The following is a 21,893-nucleotide window of genomic DNA, read 5'->3' as shown; positions in this document are numbered from 1 at the left end:
AAATAAAGTTTTGCAGACATCCAGTTAGTCATCCGACTTTAATCTAACAGAGTCTATGTAGAAAACCAAAGATTATGTGTGTGGTGTGCACTTGTGGGCTTTAATGCTTTTCTGATGCCTAAAATCAAAAACTTATCTTATTTTCCTGTTGTATGCATAATTAGCTGGACACACAATTTATCAAATGTTGCACGCTTTCTCTGTTCACACAAACAACCAATCCCAATATATTGCCACGTTTGGAGTCATTTTGTTCCTCAGCTACTGGTTGTGTTAGTATGCTTGCAGGCCTAGCCAAAGGAGAACCTATTTATCAGGCTCCTTTGTATCAGGCTGCTAATCAACCTGATAACCTGCAGCTGCTCTTGCTGCCTGGCTGAGCCACCCTGTAGTCTACACCAACAGCCTTTAAAATGTGCTTATTTTTCACTGTGAAGATTACAAAGTCCTTGAACAAATCTAAGGACTTCTAACACTATAAAAGTCTAGAACTGCATTTTAATATGGAAGAGTTTTAAAATGGAAGAAACATGAAAGGCACTATTTTATATGGGGTATAAACCAATTTGCACCAGATTATATAAAAAAAAAAATATTTATCATGTATGCTTTTCTTTTTTCTCTTCTGTATGGTTGCAGCTTCCTACCTGCTGGCTCCACTGTGGGAGTTCCATGCAGCCCTCCTCCCACTGTGTCGCTTCATGACTGAGGCCTACAGCAATGCTGATTGGATCATCACTTGATGGCTCCACCAATCCCTGGAGAGGACAAAGTTGGATTTTCTAGCATAATATGCTAACATCCATGCAGTTTAATTTATTTAGGTTAAACACATTCACTGTAACTCTTAACTGTTCTTAGGTAATAGTGTGTGTGTGCATTGTTCATATTGTGTGACTCTGTGCTACCCTGTGATATCCAGGATGACCCTCACCTCTCACCTGGTGACTGTGAAGATTTTCCCGAGGAATGTTATAGACTATAATGACTTTTATTAAAATGAAAAGAAATATGTCTACAAATTGTATTGCTTTCATTTTTTTCTACATGTAACAGCTGCAATGCAAATTTAAAGTATACAGTAGTCAAGCTCACTTCAAATACTTCTTGAGTATTTAAAGTTGTTTATGAAATCTTAACATGTTGCTGCACGGTCATATTTTACTTTCTCAATATTCAGTTTGATCTGGATTCTGAAATCCTTCATTCTCTGCCCTCTGACATACTATTGGTTATGACTCCTATGATTTGTGTTTCATTTGTCTTTATCTCTTAACATTGTACAGTTTAATAATTGCCACCATTTTTGAATGTGGAAAAAAAGGTTAAAGCAACAATCCTATTTCTTCTCTTTCAGAAGCCATTCAACTTTACTCACAAACACGGTATGTTATTTTTCTTACTTCTCTGATTGCGTATCCGCTGGCTGACCTCACCCTGCAGAGAGATGAATGGTCCAGGATCATCTTGTAAACTGTGGCCCCTAGACTAGAAAAAGAACAATGTTGCTTTCATCACTCAAAATGTTGCACAATATCTCTTTAAGACAGTTGTGTTTCTTGGCAACTTGTATCCAATTGAACTTTTGGATTTTTTTTTTTTTTAACAATGACACTTTGCAGGCGCTCCTTCCCAATAGTTTGGTTATCATAGTCCTCCTCCTATTCTTGCAGTGCTCAGACTGCTATTGTAGTTATTCTTTCATTCAGCCGAATGGTAGTTTTCCATTTTGTATCACATCTTTCTGGTTTTGGTTTCAGTTTTAAAGTATTGAATTCACTTTAGCTGCCCATAATTTTCTCCACATCTTCATATGTTATTGATTCATCTATTAACTTTATCAAAGATAACTATTTTCTGAATAGTATCTGGAATACCGGATAAGCCCTGGTGTGATCAGGAGTAAAATTTTGTGTCACTTGGTGTGGAATTCCACAATGGTGTTGTGGAATGTATTAATTGTTTGGTTTTTTGGGGGGGTTTTTTGTCTGTGTGTGTAAAATTGCCATGGTTAATCAAGTATTTATCTTTTTCTGGTGTGTAATTTGCCTTGTATACACACATCATGCAAATGAGTACAAAAGGCACCAAGTCTTTTGTACATAACTGCTTTTGTACATAACAGCTTTCTTATTGTTTCATCCATATTAAACAACTGTTAAAGTGTAATGTAAGATGATCAGACGTTGAAGTTGTATTGTGCAAATGTGGACTGTTTGATTTGTAATTGCATCCATATTTAGTTTCTCACCAACCAATTTTTTTTTATTATGGCAATAAAAAATGATAATAAAAAAAGTAATTGGGTCGAAGATGAATGTGCTAATCACAATCGGTTTGATATGTCAGTGGAACATAAAAGGTGCAACACAAACAAACACAATTCTGTTTTACACACACATTGGTGAATGACAACAACAGACTTTTAGTGTTTGTTTTTTTTTAACAATTTGTATAGTTGTAGAATATACACAGAGCTCAGTCAGCCAAAAGCAAGTTAAGCTAGACAGAACTCTTTATTAATAGATTTATTTTCCTATGTTGCAAATACTTGATGAGTCTAGTGTTTCATGAGAGCCCTTTGAATTAACCAATAGTCATTCAGAATTGATAAAAACGTTTTTGATTTGCAAATACATGTCTTTGTTCTTTTGGTAAGTATGCACGAGTTTCTTAATGTGCCTCTTCAATGTGCTGAAAGATGTGTTCATGTTGGAGCAGAAATCAATTCATAATTGAGAGTGAGTCCTTTCATGAGCCCACACATCCGTCATTGTCCCCATAGATTCATTGTCTTTGTGAAGCATGCATCGGTGCAGTTTTAAACAATATGGCAATCATCAGTTCTGCATTTCCAATTTGACTATGAGAAAAAAATCTGAGTGGCTGCATTCAACGCAGTGTGTAACAATTGGTGTCTTACACAGAAGCAGCAAAACTACATGCAGATAATCAATCCCTCAACAGACTCTTAGGCTGGCAATTCTGTTACACAGAACATGAAGCAAATAATCCAACAATGAACAGGGAATTGAAAATTGCTTCTGTTGTTATAGAGTAGCCATAAACTATAAAACACTGAGGATAAAGCCATTCAGTTTATTATTTTCTGCAAATTCATTGACTTTGTTCATTATTTAAAGTAATATTTATTTATTGGAACATAAAAAAAAAACTCTGTTATGCTTATATCAGTGTCAATTCATGCCAAGGTTGCATCCACCAAAATATGAGTACATAAACACTGCAGTTCATGAGCATTCCTAAATAGGCTGAGATTTCAGCATCAGAAACCTTTTTTTGTTTCTAAACTTTTTTTTAAGATCTTATTTTAATTTACTGATAGGATTTTTGTTTGCTGTGAGACATGCAGAAGCAACAAGAAATAAAGTCTTGCGATGTTGAATTAACCTTTTGATTATATCCTAATGTATGAAAATGTACTTTTATTGTCTTTGATTAATGCTATCAATGCAGACACTTCAATTTATTATTGCTCATATGCTTTCAAGTCCTACAGATTAAACTTCCCTTAGTATACATTTCAGTGGCGCTGTCATATAATTACAGTTTAATCACAGTGTAAACGGAGCTGCCATTTTGAGTATTGTGAAAGGGAAGTGGCTAATTTCCTGTCTAGATTCTCATCTCAAAGAAACGTGTCATCATCCGGTCTTGTTAGACGGGCTCCTTGTGCCTGTGAGAAATGATATTAATGTTAATCTATGTCACTATGGATATAAATACCTCACAGCACATAATGAAAGGAGTTAGGTGCTTCCTGTATTCTTCTCGGTTGCCCCAAGCGTTACTACTAATGCTTCCACTGAGCACTCTTTCTTTATATTGTTGCTATTGTAACCACAGTATTTTAGACATTAAAATATTTTTGTATTTAAATGTTTTTTTCTTGTTCTTCCAGTAACTATTGCACAAATCTACTTTGATAACATCAGAAGGATCATCTATTCAATATCTTTTTTTCTACAATTGTATCAAATAGGCCAGAAATGAAGCTATTTGGTACTTGCCTATTCAAGCACTTGCCAGTTATCAAGATGTCTAGAGGAAATTCTTTTTGGCCTGTCTCCTACTGAGGACATAATGACAAGATGGATGATGAAATGGAGCGGGGGAGGGAAGCTGTAATGAGAAAACTAAATGATTGTGTGAAATATCCTGGTTGTCCAAACAAAAATGAGGTTAGTAGGTTAACTGTTTGGAGACAAAAACTGACCTGCCGCAAACTGTCTGAGTTGGCCCACTCCCTAACTTAATTTCCTGACTACCGATCAAAGTGGGATTGCATCAATTGAACTTATTGTAGGTCAGTATGATAGCAAACACTTAGAGCCAGCTGTGGGTCACGACATGATGAGACTCCACCTACAGACGATAAGAACCTCAACTGAGCCCAATATTCAAGGTCGCTTTGTGTCAAATCTGGGAGAAATCACTGATGAGAGAGATTCCTTCTCCTTCCGTAGTGAAAACCAAGTCTGCACAAAGCCTATCAAACAAAGGGTGACTGAAATCATCAGAAATACTTTTAATATAAGTATATAAAAAATCACTATGAAACTATTGAATGGTATCTGAAACTTTAGCTGTGCCTTAAATGTTTGTGCAAAAATAGATAAATAAAATAAATTTGGTTCCTCATAAGTTTTCGATCTATGGTTCAGTTTCAGCCTGATGATTGCACCAAGGATGAAACAAAAAAAATATATATATATTGTTTCTGAAATCAACCGCTTCTATTCTTGATGTGAAACCTTTTGTCTGAGTCGCGAGTTGAAGCAACACACTTCATATCAGAAGGGCGTTGACGTCTGGTGACATATTACAACCAGGGATACTACAAAAAAATCTTTGGTTTAAGAGAGCATCTAACACATCAAAAATAATACTAGGCCATTACCAGTGAAGAAAATAATTTGCTTTGAATAAATACATGGTTCCACAAGAACTTGCAAAAAAAATAAATAAGAAATTTACCATGACAAATAACTGAGATGCTAAGTTTGTTATTTTGAGACACACACCTGGTATCTTGAGCAGAAATGATAAATTCAAACTGTACAGAATAAGTCCACAGCTTCATCTATCAATGTGCTGGAGAGTGACATTAGATTGTCATGGGTTGGTGTGGTTAGGCCAGCACTCCAAAGACATAACCTACTGTCTTATCAAGAATTAAAGGGAGTGAGACAAATGAATTCCCAAATAATACATTTTGGAGAAAACTGAAGCAAAACATTTGCTGTCTTTAATTAATGATCTTTACAACCTTTTAGTGGTTAAATTACAACTACACAAATTATCTTAAGTGTTAACCAGCCTATGTGGACTTAATAAATTTTATTCATACAGTTGATTTCATTAACAGCATCTGGGTCAGGACAAGTTTCGATTCAGTAGAAATCTTCCTTGCACTTCATTATTTCAAAGGTTTATCAACCAGCATGTGTTAGCAGGCTTCAACTAGATACATATGCATGTATAAAGGTAGATTAACTCTTTGCAAAGTCCCACATGCCAGAAATGCTTTTGCATGCCATGACTGAAGGCTATTTACAAGATGAAAAATCTGCTCCACCCCCTGTATGTAATACAGCTCCCTTCTGTTTGATAGTGTTGAGGCTAATAGGATTATGCAAGAAGAGGCTGCATGTGATGGAGAGGAGGGCAGACTTTCATGATTTACAAGGCTGACAGGAACAATTAGAAAGGAATGCTGGGTCGGCTGTTACTCAATACACTCAAAATGAAACCCTTGCCTTTTATTGACATTATTGGAGAGATGGAGGGGAATATTGGAAATGTAGCAGGAAAGGGATCATTTTCATTAGTGACCAGAAATCCCATTAGCAACTTAAAAGAGGATCTGAATTGATCATTCCTTTTGAACTAAAATATTCTAAAACACTTACACCTATCTGGATATATTTCCGTTATCTGCATTTAATTTGAATTTTATACACTAGAAATTATATCTCAAGGTGTTCAGAAAGAGTGTGTTTAATAAATTCTGACAAAGCTTATTACTAATTAGTATCACAGGAATGTTTGTAAGAATGTATACTTTTAGGTATGATGACAATCAGTAGATATCTGTGCAAAACCATTGCTAAACGATGATCCTCCGCACACATCAAATGTCATTCTCTTCACCTAACAATTTTCTCTCGGCATGTTTTCCTGAGAGTGAGAGTAGGTAGATAAAAGTCTCCAAACAGGACAGTGCAGAAAGTGAGGTAATTAGAGCAGCTGCAGCATTTCAGGGCTGGCCCGATGGGTCACGTGCAAATGCAGCAGCGAGGGGATTCCAGCAGCTCTCGCTCCCTCACATCTGCTGAATAAATGAACGGATCCGGAAAAAAAAATAAATAAAATACACAAAGTATGCTGACAGCTGATTAGACTGGTAGTGAGAGACCGATGTATTCTGTTTGTTCAGTAGCTCGAAAGAGAAGAAGCATTAAGGTCACAGCGACAACATCTCTTTGCAAAAAACTGATCGGGAATTTATCTATTTATTGTAAAGCTACAGGAGCCAGAGGAAATAGAGGTCTTAGCAGAACTGATTTTGTTTAATCCCATTCCCACATGCTCCTGCAGGATTTTCTTCTATTATTACCTGCTCCTACAAAAGCACCATTCCACCCCTCCTGGTTTCCTCTAAGATTATGATCACTCCCACCTTCAACTGTTTTCTCTTAAAAATCTGTCCCCATCATCTCACAACGTAGATAAGAAAGTGGCCTTTATAGACTTATTCTAATCTTAGGAAATTATATTTAAGCTACTATCATGTTTGACAAGTCACCTCTAGAAATAAGTCCTAGCTGAGATAAAACATAGACTTTAAGAAAATCCATACTGAGAGGGAAAAAAAAAAAAAAAAAAAAAAGAGTCTCGTCATCAAGAGGTTGCCAAGCAACCTGTAAAGGTTCCAAGAAATTGCTGTGTCCAGTCAAGAAATAGTTCACTAAGGAATGCTCATTAAACAAATGTGTTCATTAGAGAGCTTTAAAGGAAGGACATTATGTAGTACTATTTTATAACACAGTCAGGTAACTGACTCAGGTTTGTAAAAATACTGTATATATATCAAATATAACTTTAAAGAACCTTCAAGAAAGAGACTGAAATTAGTCTCTGTCTCCTTCAGAAGCTCCTACTATTTCCAACACTCCACCTCATTCTCCTCCATTATGCCTTTTACAATCTTTCTTAGGAGTGTTTAAATGAGAAGTAGTTTGTATGATGACCTCAGCAGACTTGCAGCAACAACGGGCGTTTGCTAATTGCTGCTGCCGCTAGTCTGGTGGAACGGAGTGTGGGCGGCAGCTCGGCTGGAGACTCCAGCTCCAAGGTGGAGCTTTGAATAAATAGGCATAGAGTTTAGGTGCACCAAGTGCAGGAGATTTAAGGAGTTATCAAAGATGCTCGACAGAATCAAAGCTACACTCCAGGTATGTTTTTGATGAGAAATTGTTTTGACGTGTTAATGCTAGCTTAATGGCATGACAAATAAAAGAGGTAGTGCATGCAAAAGTAACTCAACTTTAATTTTAACACTAACAAAAGTGAATACATAAAGGAATGTGTGACAGGTGGATTGTTGCATGGAGAAAAAAATTTAATACAATTGTAAAAATGCTAAGAAAAAAAATAAATATATATATATATATATATATATATATATATATATATATATATATATATATATATATATATATATATATATATATATATATATATATATTGCCTTAGTGCTCACCCCTTCTCCTTACAATATGAATATTTTTTAGAAAATCCGTGAGGAAATCTGTCAGCCATCACCGCCCACTCTTCCGTGTGAAGCCGAAATTTCTCTATACAAATAGCAGAATAAATGATCAGTAGCAGTGGAATGAACAGCAAATGTGAACAAATTGATGATATATCAACTGATGGACAAAGGACAGGGAGCTCATACTTATAGCCATTGGCTGTTGACATCCAATGAGCCCTCCTACAGCTTTCTGCAGAAATCTTCACACCATCTAAAGCATGAATCATGCCAACCTGTCCCAAAGTGAAGCAGAGTCCCACAAATGTGCATCAGATCCACAGCGTATAATCCTTCAGTGGTTGTAGCGTGATGGTTGTTCAGCAACAACTCATTTGCATAATTGTGATATAGCTCTAAAACACCTTCCCTAATGAGCTCAAAACAGACAGAACTGATTGGGTGAAATCCCAATATGTGAGGAGGATTTTGTGTATTAAATATAATGAACATGCTTTGTATCGCCCACAGACCTACTCAAGATTGTTCAAGAAATCATAATAGTGGGCCTTTAAGAGGCACATGCCTGGAATGTGGAAACTTATCTGCTAGGAACACGACTGTCTCTCCTGACTTGTTTTTTTTTTGTTTGTTTGTTTGTTTTGTTTTTTTGGGATTATAAAGTGAGTTGTTTGCAAATCTTTGCAATTTATTCACCTATGACTTTTGATAATCTTTAACAATTTAATTTTAATTAGTGTAAAATTAATCCAGAATAAAGTTGTGACTGTATTGTATGGAGGCATTGCAGAAAATATTATTCAGAAACTACATTGTTGCAATATGATGGACTTGAATTGCTTAGTGGTTTTAACCTAGATTTCTGTACAAATGTTTATTAAAATATTGTAAAATATAGCAGCTGCAGCAAATTATTTAGCTATTGAGCTTTCCTCTGTACCTGCATCATGAGACTTCAGTAAACTTTGGTTCTCATTCCACTGCTTGTTACTATGTCCCCAAAATTTCAGTGCACTAAATCACTCAAATTGGAAGTATTTTTGCTTCTAAGAGCAAAAACACTTAAATATTGTGCAGGGGTATGCAGTGCAAGATTCGTAATCCTTTAAACTGCCACCTTCATTTTCAGTCAAGTATTTCCATATCATATTTTACAAACTGTGACCAAATTAGAATCTTTCCATCACCTACATTCACTTTTTGTACTGTCTAATTTTTGCGTCTCCAGCAACACACTTAAGCCAGTTTGCACCCCCAAAAAATGTTGCAATTAAAACCTGATGTTTAGATGAAGAGCTTTCTGCAAGAGATGCAATTATAGCTGAAACACAACTCTTAAGTTTGCTTCTCAGTACTATTCAGGTAACATCAGTGTGCTGTCTGAAGCTTGAATCTTCCAAGCTGATATATGCATTGCACTTGTAATGCATATCTGAACACATTTGAGCATACATCTAATGTATGAAATTTGTGTTTTTTCTAAACTAATTTCTTACTATGCATTGGAACCGTCCTCTGGATTCATTTTTAAGGATGAGCCATATTCTATCCTTAGGATCTAATGCTACAAAACATAACTACATGAAAATACATGAAAATATACTTTTTTATTTAAATAAGGATGGGGGAAAAAATGAGGAAGAGGCTGAGCAGCATGTGGCTCTTTATATATAATTGGAAACCTTCTGTCTCTGTGCAAGAATAGCCAATTTACTGTTGGCCTGTGTAACACAGCTACAAGACCCTCCATCCAATTAAACACAGATCTTTAGCTCAGCTTACACCAGGTACCTTAAGATTCATGTTGCAAGAAATGAACAGGGTTTCAAGTTTAGACTTCCATCAAAATTACACTTCATTGCTCCCACTTAAAAATACCATCAAACTGAGATTTCTGCCAAATCACTTCAGCTCAAGAAAAGGAAAAACTGGATGTCTAGAAGGCAGAGAAAAAGTATAAAGTGGTCATTTTGTTTTTATTTTTCTCAGTTATTCTGAGGTAATTGGCAAACTCAAAACAACAGAAATAATATCACCCGTCTCTGATGGTCTACTTTGGCAAAGAAAAGCCCGACAGAGATTGGAGCAAGCTTAAACATTCAACAAGCAGTACCCCTCCATTCTGGAAGATAAACGGTAAGTGCCCAAGACCACAGTGTGTAAACCAAGTGATGAGTAAGCACTTCCAATGTTATTCCTGACAGATCTGACAGCTTCTCTCTACTAACACAAAGCTGGAGCTTCGTCTCAAGGGTGTGTGAATTGAGACAAATTCAGGGCCGTCATTATAAAATACTCAGTGCAACATGTTACAGTTGGATGAGCCTGCATTGATCTGCTTGTTTTTTGTTTGTTTTTTCCTTTTGGAAAAATACAGTTCTCTGCATACCATTCCCAAAAGGCCCCCAAAGTCAGAACATGCAAAACACACACAAAAAAAATAATGAGTAAATAAAAAAACAGATTAAAATAAATAAATAAATAAATAAATAAATAAATAAATAAATAAATAAATAAATAAATAAATAAATAAATAAATAAAAACCAAGACAGTCAGTTATGTGACCATTTGTGGTGGAGAGGCTGCAGCGCTAGAAAACCTGTAGAAGTTAAGATTCAGAATAGAATAAAGAAGTCAAGGAAAGGGTATGTAAGCTTTTACAAATAGTCAGTAGCTCACCACAACTTCAAAGTAAAACACAAAAAATGTAAGTTTTTGAAAATTTCTGAAACATTTGTGTGTACAAATATTTTCAATAAGCTACATGGAAACCATTGACATGATAGAAGGAAATACATTTATGTGGAACTGAATGATAGAAATAAGTTCTTCAAGCCAAAACAAAAAAGCCTGCATTTCTAAGAACCTTTATTAAAGGAAGAGTCACATTATTTCTCTGGTTCTTAGCAACCTTTAACTTTTGCTGCTTCTTGGTCAGGACTCCCTTGAAAAAGAAGTTTTTTAATCTAAATAGTTATTTCTTGGTTAAATAAAGTTTGTTTGTTTGTTTTTTTTGCTACTAGTCAATCTAACAGATTATAAGCAGTAAAGTCACAAAACTCATATGCTTTTATAAGTCTGCAATCAAACAAGTTATGTGATAACACACATCATATGCAGCATGTACAAACTCACATAACCTGACTTTGTTGTGATTGCATTACTATTGGAAAAAAAAAATCCAAATTAATCTCTGCCGTCTGTCGCGTTGACATTCTGTCTGTATTAAATTCTCAATCTGCCGGAAAATTTCTGCTGCACAACTGACATTTTTCTTATGGCAATAAACCTCTATGTTGACTTTGACCTAGAGCAGTGTTTTGCTGTTATGGCCCCAATAACTGCCCTGCATGTTTTTGGGGTTTCCCTCCTACACACACCTGACCTGAATAAATGGGTGATTAACAGACTTTCTGCAGCATTTCATGGCATGCTGGGAAAATGCAATCATTTGAATTAATAGAGACACATTTAAGCAATATGAATCAATTCTTCAAAAGCTTATTTTAAGGCACTTCAGCACTATATAAACCTCTAGTAATTTTTTGTAGGTAAAAAATGTATTTTAGAAATTCAATACTACACTGATTTTTGTGTCTAAATTATTTCCTATTTGCCTCTCACACTAAACTTTGAATTTTTCTGTTGTAATTATTTTTTTATTTTTAATTTAATCACTATGAATAGAATTTTATTTATTAATTGTTAATCTGTTCTGTAAGTGATCAGCTCTCATATGATCCTGTAGTTTAATTGAGTATTAAATTGTCTTTACAAATATTCTCATTTCTTTCTAATCTTTAGAAGAGTAAATCTGATGGTACGTACATTGCACATTTTTTTTTTTTTTTTTAAACAAGCTTACTGTTGGCCAGGACAGTGCTACCCAGCTGACACCATAGACTGGATTTAGATTGGATGGTTGGACTAAAATTTTGATCAAAGCTGAACAAAGATAATTATAGGAAAATATGTAGACTAAATAAAATAGATTCTAAGTGATTATTGTGATTATCAGTAAAACTGATGTAATTTGACCACTGAATTTTGGAGAAAATTCTGACCTCTTTTTATAGTTTTTTTTTTTGTTTGTTTGTTTGCAAATATTAAAGTCAGCTCTCCAGATTGAGGGAGCTCACTTCTTCAAATACATTTATTTGCCATTTTGATATTTATTGTGGTTTAAACTTGAAAAATATGTAGTTTAATTCTGCTGTCTTATTCATCTTGTGTGATTAAAAGGCCACTACATCTGAAAGAATATGTGAATGTGCCACCTGCTAAGCAGATCTTCATCCACGAGTTCAGGTGATCTCCTGTTATTTGTCAGTTTAGAGCAGATGGCCATATGGTGAGCTGAAAATCTTGATTATTGCAATGAGGACACGTTAGAAGATTTTCCCTTTTCTCTTTTTCAATCAAATTAGAATAATGTAAGAAAAAAAAGCTTTAGGCACACAGATGTTATCCATCCATTATCTATCACGCAATACATTCATTATCCATTGCATATAACCTTGAATCAATTCCTTTCCAGATGCCAATAACACAAACATACTGTAAACGTGCTACATGTTGTCAAAAAAAAAAAAAAAAAAAAAAAAAATAGAAAAAAAAACCTGCCTTCAGCAAGTATAAGATGAACAGATGGTCTGTCCCCTTGATCTTGTTAGTCTGGGACAACATGAAGTGATGGAAGAAACTGTTACAGGCTACATTTACAACACAACTGGTGAGTTTTCTAACATGATGAAAGCAAACTATCAGAAAAAAGGATACACATACTAGATTTGATTTGAGTGATGTTTTTTATTAGTATTTTAGGGGGTGCATCATCCTATTTTAGAGTTGGAAACCCCTAAAATATTTCAAGTGTAAAAAAAAAAAACCTACACTCAGCCTTTTTATTCATTCCTGAAATTGATGAGTTAAGAAAAAACTGTTTGGTGCTTGTTGGGTCTCGGCAGTGACGGTCTGTAAGGAGATGCGTGTGACGGCTGATGGAGGATGATCAAGAATCTGGAGGCGCTTATGGGAAGAGTGAGTTTTGGTGTGAGCGAGTAACCAGTAATGCTGACCAAAACTCTGGTCAGGTAAGTGTGTTCACTAGGATAATTCAATCTGGAGATACTAAGACGGAGAAAAGGGAAGCCATTAGAAAAGTTTAACAGCATAAATTAAATCTTTGGTGCTCGGGCCCCGACTGTGGACATCAATCATCGCAAACTTTGCGATGGGCTCGGATGAACATTCTGTATGCTGAGAGGAACGTCATTCCCCGGAACCCGGCACTGGTGGTGGAGGCGATGAAGGATGCGGTCGGATAGCTGAGCAAGGTGGAGGTGCGTTGAGCTCTGCTGGAAAGAGCAAGACGCCATGGATGGCGGTCCTTATCAGCTGGGGCTTGGACGGTGATTGGGCGTGACGAGTCTTGGACCAGCGTTGATCAATCAACGGTGATGAGCCGGAAGCTCCGGTTGGATGATACAGGTGGGGCTAAAAGAGTCTTCCAGATTGAATTTGCGCATAGGATTCATTTCAATAATAACTGAGTCGAACCCGCGACACGTCGAGGACTAGGGCCTCCAATTGTGGGGCGTGCTAACCCCCTGCGCCACCACACGCCCCTTTTTCGGTGGATTTATTGGTTTATTTATCGGTGGATGGAAGCAACTCACATTCTTGGGTATTCAGCATTGAAGCTAAGTGTGTACGTAATTCTACACATTTAGAACCTGAGTATGCCACTGTGCAGTTATGTTGCAAATTTGCCCTTGTTGTAAAGCATTGTATTATTTTTTTTATCATATTACATTCCTGTATGAATTTGCATTAGTGTTCAACCTTGCTGCTGGTACACCTGAATTTCTTCTACTTTCTTTCAGTGTCTGATGCTTTCTAGATATCTTCAAAGATGAATCTCAACTCATTTTTGTAATAACAAAACTGGTGCTTGATAAGCAAGGGCAATAATTTTACCTCAAGTACTATTGCGCACCTCAGTGTCTTTGAAGTTAACTCGCCAGGCTGACCAATAACACTGATGACGCAAATCTGTCAGAATGTCTCAGACACAGACGAGAAGGAGGGTTTACTTCAAGTTCTCAAAAGAACAATCCAAATACAATTAAATAAAACTCCGACTGGTACAAATTTTGTTCACAGTACAAGTACCATAATGCAAGTACCATACATACCCTGTTGTAGTATACGTACATATACTTTACGTACTGCAGGTATCTGCCTGTTTTTATTTTTGTAAATTACGTTCATAGAATTTGTCCTTAAAAATACCAGACTTTGCACATAACTTTGTAAGTTTGTCTGTCCAATGACGTCACATTTAAAACATTAATTCAGATGTTACGATCGGTTACTCACAACTTAAATAGCCTGTTTCATGATATACTTTTTTACTCTTACTTCAGTAATTTCTTGGGATGCTACTTACTTTTACGAGGATAAAAAATATGTTGAAGTAGTCGTATATTAAAGTAAATTTATTTGGCACTCTCCACCTCTGTGGACTGTATGTTCTTCATGGAGCGATCATTTTTCTCTGACTATTCAAATGCCTTCAAAGTAGTTCAATGTAAAACTGTCAATGTCCATGGAGTCTGTGTTGGCTCTGACATCAAGGTGTACCCTGCTCCTTCCCTTGTGCACACAACCCCACCTCTTGATTCCAAACAGGATTAGAAGGGTGCAGAAAATGGGTGAAGTTCATGAATAAACTAATTTACTTTGAATATGCTTTGATGATATTTTCATGCACGAGGAAACTGCCAAACGATACCTGATCAGCTGGCGCCGCAGAGTATTTTCTTAAAGTCTTGCTTCAAAATGAGTGCGAATTTCAATGGAAGAAATGATTATTATTACCGTTAGATAACCAAGTCCTTAATGTTTGACGCCTTTTGTGGTTTCTGAGCAGAAAACATCACACCGAGTATCACGCTGTGTTATTTTATTCTGATAATATGTGAGATGGTTTGGTAAATGTTGTAATATGAGCTTTCCTTGAAACATCTGACAGTTTGAAGGTGAGGATGGAACCCAGCCCACCGAGCATCGCTGTGGCCCAGAGATCATTTCTCACTTTGATGTGCGCTCCAGCTGCAGTCTGCAGTGTTGTCACAGACTAGGGGCAAACAAAATTTAGGCCATTATTTATTTAATGGCGGAAGTGATTCCCTGGAGATCACAAGTGTTACGTCTTTGGTTCTCAGTGGGAATGCAGGGGCTTAAAAGCAACCAGACATTGTCATACTGTTAATGGGAAAATATCAGAGCAGCTGTTCTGCATCGTGACTGAAAACGGTCGCGAAAAAGAAGAAGGCTGTTTGCCGGGATTCGTTTATACTTAACTTCGAAAATCAGAATAGTTTGAAAAAAGTAATAATTAGAAACCCATGGTGCCACACCCTCCAGCATGTCCATTGAAAGGTCTCTCACACTGGGTCAGTACACTACACAATCAGGGAAGACTGCTGACTTGACAGATGTCGACGCCCTTCAAACGGAGCGTGAGCCATAAAATGTCATTGATGAAGAAGCTGGTTGTTCACAGTGTTTTGTATGCATGGATATTAACAGAAAGTTAAGTGGAAGGAAGATGTGTGATAGGTAAAGGGGAACCATCAACCAGGAGATGACTGAACTCATGAGCAATGGTCCAGAATTTGGTTTTCAAATTAAAGTAAATTATTGGTCTGGAGGAAGAGTGGAGAGGCACAGAATCAACATTCCTAAGAGTTCAGTGTGCAGCTTCCACAGTCAATGATGCCATGCGTTGGTGCACTGTTTTCTGAAGCCCACACTCAATGCAGCCATCAACCTTGAAATTCTAGAGCATTTCATGCTACATGCATTTTTTTTGATTGGTTACAAATTTTTTGGAATACTAAATTTTGGATTTTCTTCACCCATAAGCCATATTCATCAAAATTTCAAAATCTAAAAGTTTGAAACATTTTCCTCTATGTGTAATGGACCTCTGTAAAAATGACCATTTGACTTTCTGAGATGACTGGCAAATAATATTGCACTTTTAGACAATATTTGTGTAACTTTTTTTTTTTAATGTACTAGTGATTCCTTTTTCTTCTACTACTGTTCGGTGATCCATCAAACTTGCGGTTGTTCCCCAGCGCCAGCTTATCTGTGTTTGAAAGTGATCTCAGGAGAACCGGACACACAGTGCATATGCAAATAGATTTACAGACAACCAATTAAAATGAAAGCCCTTCAAACAAAAGGGGGGCTGCAAAGGAGAGACTTGTCACAGCTGGAAGGAAAACATACAGAGAACAGAGACCTAAAGAGTCAGAGTCACAGTGGGTAGACGTTTTAATTATAAAGTTTTAGGTCATGTTCTTCTTTGGAGCAGGGCAAGTGCGGCTCGCAGTCTTCTTGTCAGACACCTTCACACTCAGCAGAGTTCATCTTTAGGGATCCAGTCTATCCCCCTGTGGGCTGGGAGTAGATCGTATAAACGGTTGTCATATGTTGTAAAGATCAAGGATAAGAACACGTGTCGACAGAGATTCCCTGCTTTGCATTTGGAACATGACCGGATCATCCCGCTGTTATAGGCAAAGGAGACACAAAACCTAGTGATTTGTTACTGTGTTTACACACCATGATAAATAGTTGCCCAGTAATCATCTACAGCTAACTGAGAAATTACAGATCATGTAACGTTTCTATACAACATAAGTTATTTGTTTCCATGCGGGTATTGATAAATGAAAACGAGTTAAATGACAAAAAGGCTGGGCTTCTCTGTGGGAGGTTTTACAGATTGTTAAGCCAATTTTCCAGAGACATTAATGGTGATTAATGATACCGTGTTATTAAAGCTATTTGTGAGACACAAATGAGGGCAGTTGGGTGGAAAGGCTCCTGAAATAGAGCAGGAGTCAATGCATTAAATATGTGTTATCACCTTCGGAAGGGTATTATAATTTAGCGTTGTAGCAGGAGAATGAGTGCCATTTGTGTTCAATGGGGTGCACAGTTCAGAATGTGCGTGAGCTCCTTCTGTCAATTTTTTAAAAATCTTTTCTGGATTTAATATTAACCTTGTCAGAAGCAAAAGTGCTGGTTGGGAATATTTACCTCATCTATTCAGTCTGTCTAGGGCATGGGCAGGTCATTTCTCTCAAGGTATACAGAGAGTTAATGGTATTTTCTAAAGTTTGATGGAGCATAATGATGCAGCTCTACCTGTCCTGCCCTACCTGCTGTAGTACACAGGAAGTCAGTTGATGATAGTCTCTAACTTTTCCCGTTTTTATAAGAAAGACAAATCTGAAAGTATGAAAATACACTTTTTTGCCAAAAGCATTGGGTAATGTTTCTTTACACACATACTAGCTGCAATGACATCCCATTCCCATGGGATGGGAATGGGACTGAGAATTACATCCCATTCTCAGTCCATAGGGTTCAACATGATGTTGCCCATTCTTTGCATCTATATCATCTTACAGAGTTAATGTGTTAACTTAGGTTCGAGAGCTGGCCCACGTCCAACCCACACCTCTAATTTTCCAGGCGGCCTATTAGCTCCATTAATACTATGCTCACCCACTCATCTCAGTCTGTTATGTTTTGTCAACCATCAGATCCATGACTCTTGCTACAATTACAAATCTTTGAATTCAACTAAACACAGAATACAACTTGGCTATTCATCTCCACCCTTCTGATTCAGACAATGATCTTCAATACATCCATCTGCTGTTGAACACTCTCCTCTTCCAGAAATTAGTCGAGCTCCAAGTTGCAAACACCTGCGCTCTGTCATCTTCAATACTCGAGCTCCATCTCGCACCTCATTAGTGTCATTTCAACATCTGTCCGAGGTTCATCCTTCACCTCCAACAACATTCCAGTCCCATGGCCGTAGACCGCTTAGTGGAGTCAGCCATCAGGCTTGCTCTCCCTGACCACCACCTCCTTCCAGAGTCACTCAGCCAAACAATATCAACACAGCCACAACCCAGCGCTCCACCGCAGATGTCTCAACTCATCAAGGCGTCAACTCCTGGGTCGTTGCTCACCTTTAATGCTCTATACATGAGAAAGGAATCCCTTTCAGCCACTCAGACAAGTTAAATTTCTTCCGACTCCTTTCAAATTCTGTACTTCATCAAACAGCATCGCCTTCAGCTGAACGTCCCAGGTTTCTGACTTTTCCTCACCGTCTGTTTCCTCCTCTAACATCTCCGGTGACGTCATTCTGATTCCAGCTCATAGACTTCCATCGGAGCGTCAGGCTCCTCCCGGATCACCACAGACTTCCAGAGTCTCTCAGCCAAGCAACACCAACATATCCGCGTTCCTCCTCAGAAGCTCAACAAATGGCACTACAGAAGTTCAAACATCTCGAGCTTCCATCTTCTTCTCAGTGTCCGCTTCCTCCTCCAGCATCTCTGGTGACGTCATTTCTGCTTCCACTCGCAGAAATGACGAGTGGCTCCCCTAGTGGGAGCCAGGTTGTATTACATGCTCTCCCTTAATCCTCTCTGAGTTTCAAAGCTCTTTTCTATTTCGTCATTTCATCCCCATTCACCCAAGCTTCATAAAGTATGAACATTTACACATTTATTTATTGATTTTTTGTACTGTACTGTACCTTAGCAGAACAGTAGTACATCTTCATTTGTCTTAAAGAAAACTGATGCCAGTCTGAACAGTAGTGATTTACATTAGTTTTCACTTTACTTTACAAAACCTGTTAACCATCTCTCTTTCATTCTCTTCTTCTGTCTACATACAGCATCTTTATGCAATGCATAATCCCTGCATCCCTCCTCCCATAAATCCCTCTGCCCTTCATGCCCTCTGCCTCATCCCTTCATCCCTCATCCCTCATCCATTCATCAATAATTCTTTAAACATATATCTATGTGGCATAGTCCTTGCCGGTGAATTAACTATTTTGGGAGGGCTGACGATTTAGGAGTATGATTTCACTCAAAATTATCTTATCCGGGGCTCTCATGTGCAAATGTTACACAGAAGTTGGCATTTATAAAATAAATGTGGTGTGAAAGTTTACGTAAATATATGCAAACTTTTTACCTGCCGTGAAAATTTTCTGAAGACAAATAATACTACAAAGCACAAATAAAATTCTCCACTTACACAACACTTTCACACTGAAATCTGACTCCATTCAGCATTATTTAAGCTGAGGAGCATCAAACCCAATGTTTTCCCTAATTTTAATCCTTAATTGTTCAAACAATTTACCACATTTATCTTCATACAGGCAACACACACAAAAATATGTAAATAAACTAGGAAAACCTGACAAGAGGTGGAGCCACCACCAGCAGGCAAGGCGGGATGTGTCTTGCCAAAAGACACAATAACAGAGGCAAGCAGAAATCTAACCGGCAACCCATCCACTGCTGGACGAACTTCTACGACAATTGTCACCATAGGAAGGGGCAATACTCCTAACTGGAGCATAAAATTGCCCAAAATGTATTGATGTGCGAAACAATTAAATAGTTCCTTTCAATGGGTCCGGAGGGTCAAGCATAACTCCTGAAAAACACTTGTATGAAACTTTACACTTGACACAATACAGTCAGGCAAGTCTCTTTCTCTTGGCAACTGCCACACTCAAACTCATCCATTGGACTGCCAGACAGAGAGGCATGATTTGTCTCTCCAGAGAATACTTTATGCACTTCAGTGTATTTCCAGTCAAACAACAAACTGCCGACTGGCTGTCAAGCCCTGACTCATTAACCAGCTAACATGAGCTTCTTTCACCTTCACTATATTCTACAAAGAGCAGAATAGCCTAAAGGGATAATATGTTGTGCAATATGCACTTGAAAACCGCCATATATTACTATAGAAATTTATTATTTTGGTAATAGGAAGAAATTGGCAGATTTTTTTGTTTTAAATAAAAGCAATTAGAGTAGGGCTGTTGTAAACGAATATTTTAGTAATCTATCAATTATTCTTACAATTAATTGAATAATCGGATAAAAAAAAAAAACCCATAAAATAAAACTTTGGTAAATCTAACAAAACAGCAGACTTACTATTGGTTACCAACATCAGTCCAATTTTTGCACATTTGAGCTTCCCAAACAATAACTTTTCTATAGTTTAGAAAATTAACCTGTAACAATAATAGCTCACTTTCTAAGTTAACCTGAAGAAAGGTTATACAAGAATCTGAAGTTATATTCAATTTAATAAGAAATTGAATATACTAAATACTAAAAGATGTCTATACTCCAGCTTTTGGTTTATGTATTCATCTTCAGTGAGTTTAACAGATGAACTCTCACTTTGCCCATGCATTAGTAGCTTTAGTGTTCATATTAGCGACGATATTTGACACATTCGTCAGGTATACATGTCACAATACGCTTTGCCACCCATTTGTTGAGACCGGGATGATATGAAATTAATTTTCCGGTTCGTCCATAAAGCTACTCTGAGGTTAATCATCTAATGCGCAGCTGCCAGCAGTGTTCATTCTATCCATTTACCTGTATAAATACACCTATATGCCGTTCGCTCTGAACCGCCACCAGGCAGCAGCTGCGGGAGGAGAAAAGCTGCTGTACTCCAAGCATCGCGCCAGTCATTTTAAGGATGTTTATTGGTCCCTGAAAAACGACATAGACCCAGACATTATCATCAATCAGTAAAATCCTCCCAGGCCGAACTTGAAAACTGGACGTTATGCTGCTAACAGTTAGCTTTCGTCAACAACTCAGGCAGAGGTGAGAGAGCTGCGCACCGCAAGTAACAACCCGACCGGGAACTAAATAAAACATAAATTAACAACGCCTCGAGGCAGGTAAATTTTCCTTGAGGAATTTTAATAATCGAGGTACTGGAATCATTTGAGGAATCGTTTCAGCCCTTAATTACTGCAGTAAACATATGTAATATTGTTGAAAAAGTGTCCATATTTCATAACTCAGTACACAAAGTGAACAGTCATGTTTTCAAGCCTTTAATTCTGTTAACTGACGATTTTCTGCTGACAGCTAATGGAAACATGGCATTTAAGTTTTTTTAAAAAGAAAAAAAAATATTTATAATATAAAAATGTGGACCTGTTGAAAAGTAACTTTAATGACTGCTTAAAAGTAGTTTTTAAATATACTTCTTTTTTTTCCCTCCAGGGGGTCTTTTTGTGGGCTCTAGTGTCACTTATATTAAAGTAGGCTGACAGGAAAGGAGGAAAGAGAGAGGACTCAAGGCCTCCAAATGTGGGTCGCACAATCCCCTACGCCACCACAGCACGCCCTTAAATATACTTTAAATAAGACAAATGAGCCTCTTCAAATATTCATACATATTTAATATAACTATTTACCACATCCCTGATCTCCCATAAAAAAAGGTAATCACACTTTAGTAAATAATGTGTACCATCAGGTGGTCATACATTCAACCCTACTTCCAATGTAGTTGAAGCGTTGTGTATCATCGATGAGAGCATAATACAATGCTTTACAAATTGTTTTCTATCTATAGTCAATTGAATTCACTACAAAGACCAGATATTTAATATTCAAACAGATAAAGTTTATAGATTTCTAAGCGCAAGCGCACCTAATATTGTTCCATCAGACGTTATTTGGAGGTAAATTCTGGTAACCAAGCGATTTTCCATCCAGTCTGTTTTTACATTTTACAAGTGTTGTGAAAAATGTAAAAACCTTGAATAGCTACAACACGAAATTGATCCGTTGTAAAGTTTAAAAAAATTTTTAAAAATAGTTGAAAGTATTTTTTTTTTGCAGGAAACTTTTTCTGTTTGTCTTAATAGGTGCACTCTTCATATAAATTGAAAAATTATTAATTTTGCACATTTGCACCACCCCCTACACAGTAAAAAATGTGGTGTTAATATTTCAGTGTTAACCTAATTTAATCTAAATAGAGTATTTTTAACTATATGGAGTGTAAATCGCCTCTGACATCGGAGTTAAAAGTCAGAGTAAAATGCTACATTCACGCAGTGAAACTTTTGACTCTGCCAAGTGTCAATAACGCGCCACGGTAAAGATTTTTGGCAACCTTGAAGAGGAGGAAGAG

Source organism: Gambusia affinis, linkage group LG13, assembly GCF_019740435.1.
Source record: "Gambusia affinis linkage group LG13, SWU_Gaff_1.0, whole genome shotgun sequence".
In the NCBI taxonomy this organism is placed as follows: Eukaryota; Metazoa; Chordata; class Actinopteri; order Cyprinodontiformes; family Poeciliidae; genus Gambusia; species Gambusia affinis.
Note: the sequence above shows the minus strand (reverse complement) of the source record.